General features: G+C 58.2%; 1 pseudogene across 1 annotated transcript; it reads right to left on the bottom strand.

The window, feature by feature from the left end:
• Positions 1 to 7601: 7601 nt before the first annotated feature.
• On the bottom strand, positions 7602 to 8535 carry LOC309585660 (olfactory receptor 14J1-like; annotated as a pseudogene). The gene has a single exon. The product of its transcript is annotated as an olfactory receptor 14J1-like (transcript).
• Positions 8536 to 8775: the final 240 nt, after the last annotated feature.

Consider the following 8775-nt stretch of genomic DNA (forward strand, 5'->3'; position numbering starts at 1 on the left):
TCCTTCTCCTCCTCCTCCTCCTCCTCCTCCTCCTCCTCCTCTTCCTACTCCTCCTCGTCCTCGTCTTCGTCATCCTCATCGTCCTCCTCATCGTCGTCGTCGTCGTCCTTCTCCTCCTCCTTCTCCACCTCCTCCTCCTTGTCCTCGTCTTCGTCATCCTCGTTGTCCTTGTCATCGTCGTCATCCTCCTCCTCCTCCTCCTCTTCCTCCTCTTCCTCCTCTTCCTCCTCCTCCTCGTCCTTCTCCTCCTCCTCCTTCTCCTCATCTTCGTCGTCGTCATCCTTCTCCTCCTCCTCCTCCTTGTCCTCGTCCTCGTCTTCGTCGTTGTCCTCCTCCTCCTCCTCCTATTCCTCCTCTTCCTCCTCTTCCTACTCCTCCTCGTCCTCCTCCTCCTCCTCCTCCTCCTTCTCCTCCTCGTCCTCCTCCTCTTCCTCCTCTTCGTCCTCCTGCTCCTGCTCCTCCTTCTACCCCTCCTCCTCCCCTTCCCACTTTTCCTTCTCCTCTCCCTCCTCCTCCTCCTCCTCCTCCTCCTCCTCCCCCTCCCTCCCTCCTTCTCCTCCTCCTCCTTCTCCTCCTACCTGTCCTCGTCCTCGTCCTCTTCCTCCTCCTCCTCCTCGTCTTCGTTGTCCTTGTTGTCGTCGTCCTCCTCCTCCTCCTCGTCCTTGTCCTTGTCCTTCTCCTCCTCCTCCTCCTCCCCTACTCCTCCTCCTCCTCCTCCTCCCCCCCCTCCTCCTCCTCCTCCTAATCTTCCTTGTCCTCGTCCTCATCTTCGTCATCCTCATCGTAGTCCTTCTCCTTCTCCTTCTCCTCCTCCTCCTCCTCCTGCTCCTCCTCCTCCTCCTTTTCCTCCTCCTCGTCTTCCTCCTACCTGTCCTCCTCCTCGTCCTCCTTGTCCTCCTCCTCCTTGTCCTCGTTCTTGTCTTCATCGTCATCGTCCTCGTCGTCATTTCCGTCTCCCTCTCCTTCTCCTCCTCATCCTCCTCCTCTTCCTCGTCCTCCTCTTCGTCCTCCTCCTCTTCCTCCTCTTCGTCCTCCTCCTCTTCCTCCTCTTCGTCCTCCTCCTCCTCCTGCTCCTCCCTCTGCCCTTCCTCCTCCCCCTCCCACTTTTCCTCCTCCTCTCCCTCCTCCCTCCTCCCCTCCCCCTCCTACTCTTCTCCCGCCCCCTCTTACTCCTCCCCCTCCCCCTCCTCCTTCTCCCCCTCCCCCTCCTCCTTCTCCCCCTCCCCCTCCTCCTTCTCCTCCTCTTCCTTCTCCTCCTACCTGTCCTCGTCCTCTTCCTCCTCCTCATCCTCGTCCTCCTCCTTGTCCTGCTCCTCGTCCTCCTCCTCCCCCTCCTCGTCGTCCTCCTCCTCCTCCTCTTCCTCCTCTTCGTCCTCCTCCTCCTCCTCCTCCTCCTCCTCCTCCTCCTCCTTCTCCTCCTCCGCCTTGTCCTCATCCTCATCCTCGTTGTCATCTTCGTCCTCCTCTTCCTCCTCCTCCTCGTCATCCTTGTCCTCATCCTCGACCTCCTCGTCCTCCTCATACTCCTCGTCCTCCCCCTCTTCCCCCTCCTCCCCCTTCTCCTCCTCCTCCCTTTCCTCGTCCTCCCCCTCATCCTACTAGTCCTCATCCTCCTTGTCCTCCTCATCGTCGTTGTCCTCCTCCTCCTCCTCCTCCTCCTCCTCCTCCTCCTCCTCCTCGTCCCCCTCCTTCTCGTCCTCCTCGTCCTCTTCCACCTCGTCCTCCTCCTTGTCCTTCTCCTCCTCGTCCTCCTCCTCCTCCTCCGCCTCATCCTCCTCCTCATCCTCATCCTCGTTGTCATCTTCGTTCTCCTCTTCCTTCTCCTTCTCGTCGTCCTTGTCCTCCTCCTCGTCCTCATCGTCCTCCTCCTCTTCCTCCTCGTCCTCCCCCTCTTCCTCCTCGTCCTCCCCCTCTTCCTCCTCGTCCTCCCCCTCTTCCTCCTTGTCCTCACCCTCTTCCCCCTCCTACCCCTTCTCCTCCTCCTCCCTTTGCTCATCCTCACCCTTGTCCTGCTTGTCCCCGTCATCCTCATCGTCCTCCTTGTCCTCCTCCTCGTCCTCCTCCTTCTCCTCCTCCTCGTCCTCCTCCTTGTCCTCCTCCTCCTCGTCCTCCTCCTCCTCATCCTCCTCGTCCTCCTCGTCCTCCTCCTCCTCGTCCTCCTCCTCCTCCTTCTCCTCCTCCTCCTCCTCCTTCTCTTCCTCCTCCTCCTCCTCCTCTTCCTCCTCCTCCTCCTCCTCGTCCTCGTCCTCCTCGTTGTCCTCCTCCTCTTCCTCCTCCTCGTCCTTGTCCTCCTCCTCTTCCTCCTCCTCCTCCCCTACTCCTCCTTCTCCTCCTCCTCCTCCTCCTGCTCTTTCCCCTCCTCCTTCTCCCCCCCCCCCTTCCTCTTCCTCACCCTCGTCCTACTCGTCCTCGTCCTCCTCCTCGTCCTCCTCGTCCTCTTCCTCCTCTGCCTCCTCGTCCTCCTCCTCCTCCTCCTTCCTGTCCTCCCCCTCCTCCCCCTCCTCACTCTCCTCATCCTCACCCTCGTGCTAGTCGTCCTTGTCGTCGTCCTCCTTCTCCCCCTTCTCCTCTTCTTCCTTGTTCTCCTCATCCTCTTCATCCTCCTCACTGTCCTCCTGGTCCTCCTCCTCCTCCTCCTCCTCTGCCTTATCCTCCTCCTCATCAAAAGAGAAAAATCACCTCAGGTGCCTGATTGGGAGCAGTCTTGGGTTCCCAGCTGGGATATAAAGTGCCTAAACCAGAGATGGAAAGACTCTGGGGGATTCCAGGAGGAGTCTCCAGTGCCCCTCAGAACGGAGAGCTGTTTGCAATCACAGGGGTAGAAAAGGCAGGATGGGCATTCTGTGGGGGAGCCTCTGGCACCCAGCCACACTCCCAGCGCTGCCCCCTTTTGCTTTGCCATTTTTATTGAGTTCTCAGGAAATTTTAAGAACTCGTTTCCATATCGGATCTGGGTCGTTTCTAACAGGTCCAGGGTCCCCGCAGTGTCACAGTGCTCCCTGCACACCCTGAGGCCCCACATCAGCCAGCCCAGGCCATTGCCACACTTCCAGTCACTCCCAGCATGATCCCAGTGACTCCCAGTCTCTCTCAGCATATTCCAGTTGCCCCCAGCATGCTCCTGGTCACTGCCCCTTCTTCCCAGTTGCTTCCAGCATGATTCCAGTTGCCCACAGCCACTCCCAGTCACCCTCAGTGATGTCCCAGTTGCTCCCGGTATATCCCAGTTCTCCCCAACGTGGTCCAAATTGCCCCCAGCATGCTCCTTGTCACTCCCAGTATGATCCAAATCACCCTCGGTGCGATCCCAGTTACCTCCAGCATGGTTCCAGTTGCCCCTAGTACAGTCCCAGTCACTGCAAGTATGACCTCAGTGGCCCCCAGCACAGACACAGTCACTCCCAGTTGCTCCCAGTTTCCCCCAGCATGCTCATTCCCAGTCACCCCAGTTGCCCCAGCATGGTTCCAGTTGCCCCCAGCATGATCTCATTCATTCCCAGTATATCCTAGCTGCCTCCAGCATGCACCCGTCATTCCCAGTTGCTCCCAGTAGCTCCCAGTAGCCCACAGTGCAGTCCCAGTGGCTCCCAGGATTTCCATGTCTGTGCTCCCAGCGCTGCTCCCAGCCCTGATCCGTGGGGATGGCAATGTCCCGCTCCCTTCCCGGGGTAGGCTCACACCTGAGCCAGGTGTGCAGGGCAGGACCTTGCCCTGAGCCCAAGCCCTGTCCCCCCTGCAGGATCTGCTTCCCATCGGCCTCTTCCTCCTGCGGCCCCAAGCCCAGCTCGGTGCTGAACGAAGGGCGCTGGGCCGGGGTCATCCCCCGGCGGGGGCTGCGCACCCCCTCTGCCCCCTCCCCAAATTCCCTCCCGGGGCAGCAGGGCCTGGCTCAGGAGTCCTGGGGCTCCTGGGGCTCCGTGCTTTCCTTCCTAAGGAAAAGAACCGTCCTTCTCCTCCAGGCGCCCGTGGCCAAAACTGAGATTCTACCTCCCAAATTCTGTCTATCCAAGGATTGCTCCATGAGAGCAAAAGCTGCCATGAAAGACAGATCTGGCTGCCCTCGCCCATGGTGGCCACCTCTCATCTTCTTCCAAAACACCTGGACTTTGTGCTTTTCTTTCATGTGGAAAAAACCCATCCTTCTCAGCTGTTGCTATGAGCCAGCCCACTGCTGGGCTGGGGCAGCGAGATGCCGATCAGCCCCGGACCCTGCCGTGGATCGAATTTCCCGGGACACAGACTCGCAGGGTGGGTCGATGGGCGGCTCAGAGGCTTAAGCTGCATCCCCCCGGGGCTGTGCCCGGCTCCAAACTGCCTTTCCCTGTTCGGGAGAATTCCCTCTTACTCGGTTGTTCACTGGTTCTTTGTTGTATCTCCCAGTAGTTCTTGTTGAATTGTATCCTCCCCCCTGGCTTGTAACTCATTGGTTGTTTTCCCCTTTCCCTGCAGTTTTCAAACCCCCTCTAAAACTGAGGGAAAAGCCTCTCGGCAGGATCCCAGATTAACATCATTGCCATGTTCTGGTTGCTAAACTTCTGACAATAAACCTGTTGGAAGCCAGACCAGAACCCTCTCTCTCTATCGTCATCAGCTCCTGCCGTGTCTCCTCTGCAAAGGAGCCAGCGAGCTCAGCCAGCAGCACTTTTCCTGATGCCAAAGTCGCTTCTGCGACACACAGAAGTAACACAGCTGGACTCTCTCTGACCGAGGGCACGCCAGAGCTCGTGCAGCGAGCACAGAACTGCCTTACTCGACAAGGTGCCCATGGCCAAAACTGGGATTCCACCTCCCAAATTCCCAGTATCCAAGGGCTGCTCCCAGACAAATCTGCCAGGACAGACAGATGTGGCTGGCCGCGGCCTCTGGTGGCTGTGTCTCATCTGCCCCTGAAACCCTGGGGCTCGGTGCTGCCCTTCCTCTGGAGACCACTGTGACCCTGCGTGGCCTCGTGGAACCCAGGGGCCGTTGTGACCCTGCAGGGCTGGTGGCACCAAGGGGACCATTGTGACCCTGTGGCGTTCCATGGAACCAAGGGGCCACTGTGGCACTGCTGGCCCCAAAGAACCGAGGGGCCTTTGTGACCCTGCAGGGCCCACGGAACCAAGGGACCAATGGAACAGCTCTGGCTGCCTTGGGCTCCTGGGGCCGCCTGGCAGCTCCGGCTGACCTTGGCATGGCCAGAGCTGCTTCTCACCTGCCCTGGAGCACTGGGGCTCCGTGCTTTCCTTCCTGTGTGTGTTGGTTTGGCACGGCCTGGGTTTTGGTAGCGGGGGGGCCACAGAGGTGGCTTCTGTGAGAAGCTGCTGGAAGCTTCCACCATGTCTGGCAGAGCCGATCCCCAATGGCTCTGAAGATGGGCATGGCGCTGGCCAAGGCTGGGCCACTGAGAGAAGCTGGTAATGCCTCTGTGATAGCAGATTTCAGAAGGAAATGAAAACAAAGTGGGACACAGTGTTTTTGTAGTCAGAGAAGAGGAGGAGGAGAGAACGTGTGAGGGAAACAACAGGGAGACACCAAGGGCAGTGGAGAAGGAGGGGGAGGAGGAGCTCCAGGAGCCAGAGCCAAGATTCCTCTGCAGGCTGTGGTGAGACCATGGGGGAGCAGCTGTGCCCCTGCAGCCCTGGGGATCCACGGGGGATGCAGAGATCCACCCGCAGCCTTGGGGATCCCCAGGGGATGCAGAGATCCACCCGCGGCCCCTGGGGATCCCCGGAGGATGCAGAGATCCACCCGCAGCCCACGGAGATCCACAGGGGATGCAGAGATCCACCCGCAGCCCCTGGGGATCCACGGGGGATGCAGAGATCCACCCGCAGCCCACGGAGATCCACAGGGGATGCAGAGATCCACCCGCAGCCCCTGGGGATCCACAGGGGATGCAGAGATCCACCCGCAGCCCTGGGGATCCCCGGGGGATGCAGAGATCCACCCGCAGCCCTGGGGATTTCTCCAGGGGATGCAGAGATCCACCCGCAGCCCTGGGGATCCCCGGGGGATGCAGAGATCCACCCGCAGCCCCTGGGGGAGGTGCCCACCCCGGAGCGGGCGGATGCCTGCAGGAGGCTGTGATCCAGGGGCAGACCCGGTGCAGAGGGGCTCTGCTCCCAGGCTGGAGCAGCCTGGCCTTGAAGAACTGACCCCATGGAAGAGTGACCCACGCCGCAGCAGTTTTGGGAGGACTGCTGCTCGTCAGATTGGACTCACATCAGAGACGCTCACAGAGAACTTTCTCCCGTGGGAAGGGACCCCACGGTCTCTCAGGGAACAACTCCTCTCCCTGAGCAGCAGGAGGAGCCAGCCACAGGAGATGAACTGACCACAATCCCCATTCCCTGTCTCCTGCGCCATCGGTGGGAAGGATGGAGGGGAGGGGGAAGGTGTTTTGAAAGCTCTTCTTTCACTTCTCATTATCCTGCTCTGATTTTGTTATGAATAAATTCACTTGATATCTGTAAGTTGAGCCTGTTTTGCCCAGGACGGTGTTGGATGAGGGATCTCTCCTGGTCCTTATCTCAACCCATGAACCCTTTGTTATATTTTCTCTCTCCTGTCCAGCTGTGGACAGGAGTGAGAGAGCAGCTTTGGTGGGTGCCTGGAGTCCAGGCAGCATCAATGCACTACAGACCTGAACAAAAACTCCCTGGGCAATGATTCCCCTGGGATCTAAAGTCCCCACCCCTCACACGACAGCCCCGTCCCACAGAAATGTCAGCCACTGAGCCTCTCGCTCTCCACGGCTTCACTGCTTTGGTGCCCAGTGGTTGCCACGGGGCCACCATGGCCCCTCTGAGCTGGGTTTGGGTGGGGTTTTGGTGGGTCTGCAGTCCCCGTTGTAATGTGGTTGTTCCAGTTCACAGACCACGATCTCTGGGCTGGCCACTCTGGGGATTTATTTTAGGTCACGTTTAAGCTGCAGCTTTGTCCATTCTGTTATTCATGTTCAGGTTGGCAACTCCAGGACTCGCTGTGATCCACCTGTGACTCACATGCCAGGGCCATAAAATTCTGAAAAACTTCACTGATCAGCCCAGCAATTCCAGCCACTGCTGTCTACTTTTAAATAACACAAAACTGTCAACCCCTCCTGTGCTCACAGGAGCACCACAGAGCAGGAGAGCAGCGCAGCAGCCAGAGCTGAGGACTCCCACAAGGACAGAAGGACAGCGTGGAAGGATAAACAGAGCAGCTCTGAAAGCACCGAGTGCTGCTGCTCCCTGGCCCTGCTGCTGTGCTGGGACTCAGCTTCTCTCCCCCTCTGCACACAGGCACTGCCCTGCCAGATTCAGATGAGGTTTCAAAGGAAGCATTTTTGACCAACAAGTTGCTGCAGGATCCTTTATTTTGCTAAAGTGCACAGAGGAGGCAATCCCTCATTTCCATTGTCTCTGGGTAAAATTTGAGGTGTAAGCAGTGAATTATAAATAGGATGAATGATCCCAGTAATGGGATGGTGATGGGATAAATAAAGTTTAATTGAGCACAACATTATCACAAAATGAAAAAGGAAACCCTGCACACACACAGCCACTATGAAAAACTTGAGCAGACAGGCTGGGCCTGCACTGAGTTACACTGCAGCTGTGGAGAACAAAACCGGCACTTCATTGCTGCTGAAAAAATCCAGTCATCATTTTCCTCAGGGCATCCCTGAGCTCCTGGTTCCTCAGGCTGTAGATGGGGGGGTTCAGGGCTGGAGGCACCACCGAGTACAGAACTGACAGGGCCACATCCAGGGATGGGGAGGAGATGGAGGGGGGGCTTCAGGTGGGCAAACATAACAGAGCTGAGGAACAGAGAGAGCACGGCCAGGTGAGGGAGGCACGTGGAAAAGGCTTTGTGCCGGCCCTGCTCAGAGGGGATCCTCAGCACAGCCCTGAAGATCTGCACATAGGAGAAAACAATGAACACAAAACAGCCAAACACCAAACAGACACTGACAGCGATGAGCCCAAGTTCCCTGAGGTGGGATTTGGAGCAGGAGAGCTTGAGGATGTGTGGGATTTCACAGAAGAACTGGCCCAGGGCATTGCCCTGGCCCAGGGGCAGGGAAAAAGTATTGGCCGTGTGCATGAGAGTGTAGAGAAAGGCACTGGCCCAGGCAGCTGCTGCCATGTGGGCACAAGCTCTGCTGCCCAGGAGGGTCCCGTAGTGCAGGGCTTTGCAGATGGACACGTAGCGCTCGTAGCACATGATGGTGAGGAGGGAAACCTCTACTCCCATGAAGAAGACAAACAGAAACACCTGAGCAACACATGCTGAGTAGGAGATGTGCCTGGTGCCCCAGAGGGAATTGTGCATGGCCTTGGGGACAGTGGTGCAGATGGAGCCCAGGTCGGTGAGGGCCAGGCTGAGCAGGAAGAAGAACATGGGGCTGTGCAGGTGCTGGCCGCAGGCTCCGGCGCTGATGATGAGGTCGCTGCCCAGGAGGGCAGCCAGGGAGATGCCCAGGAAGAGGCAGAAGTGCAGGAGCTGCAGCTGCCGCGTGTCTGCCAATGCCAGCAGGTGGAAGGGGCTGATGGAGCTGCTGTTGGACATTGGCTGTGTCCGGGCATTGGGTTCTGCCATGGAGAAAAAGACAGTGAAGAGTTAGAGGAGATCTGTAACCACAATCAAAGCTATTTCCTGTACACCCTCCCCTGGAACACACACAGACACCCTTTTGTGTTTAAGAGTTCTGAGGTTTTTTTGTTTTTAAGCTCCCCCTATATCTCTCCTGGTATTCTTGGATATCAGAAGCCCTCAGCATTTCTGCTGCCCTCAGGGAGAACAGAGCAA

This window comes from Coloeus monedula (assembly GCF_965178545.1).
Source record: "Coloeus monedula genome assembly, contig: HAP1_SCAFFOLD_94, whole genome shotgun sequence".
Classification (NCBI taxonomy): domain Eukaryota; kingdom Metazoa; phylum Chordata; class Aves; order Passeriformes; family Corvidae; genus Coloeus; species Coloeus monedula.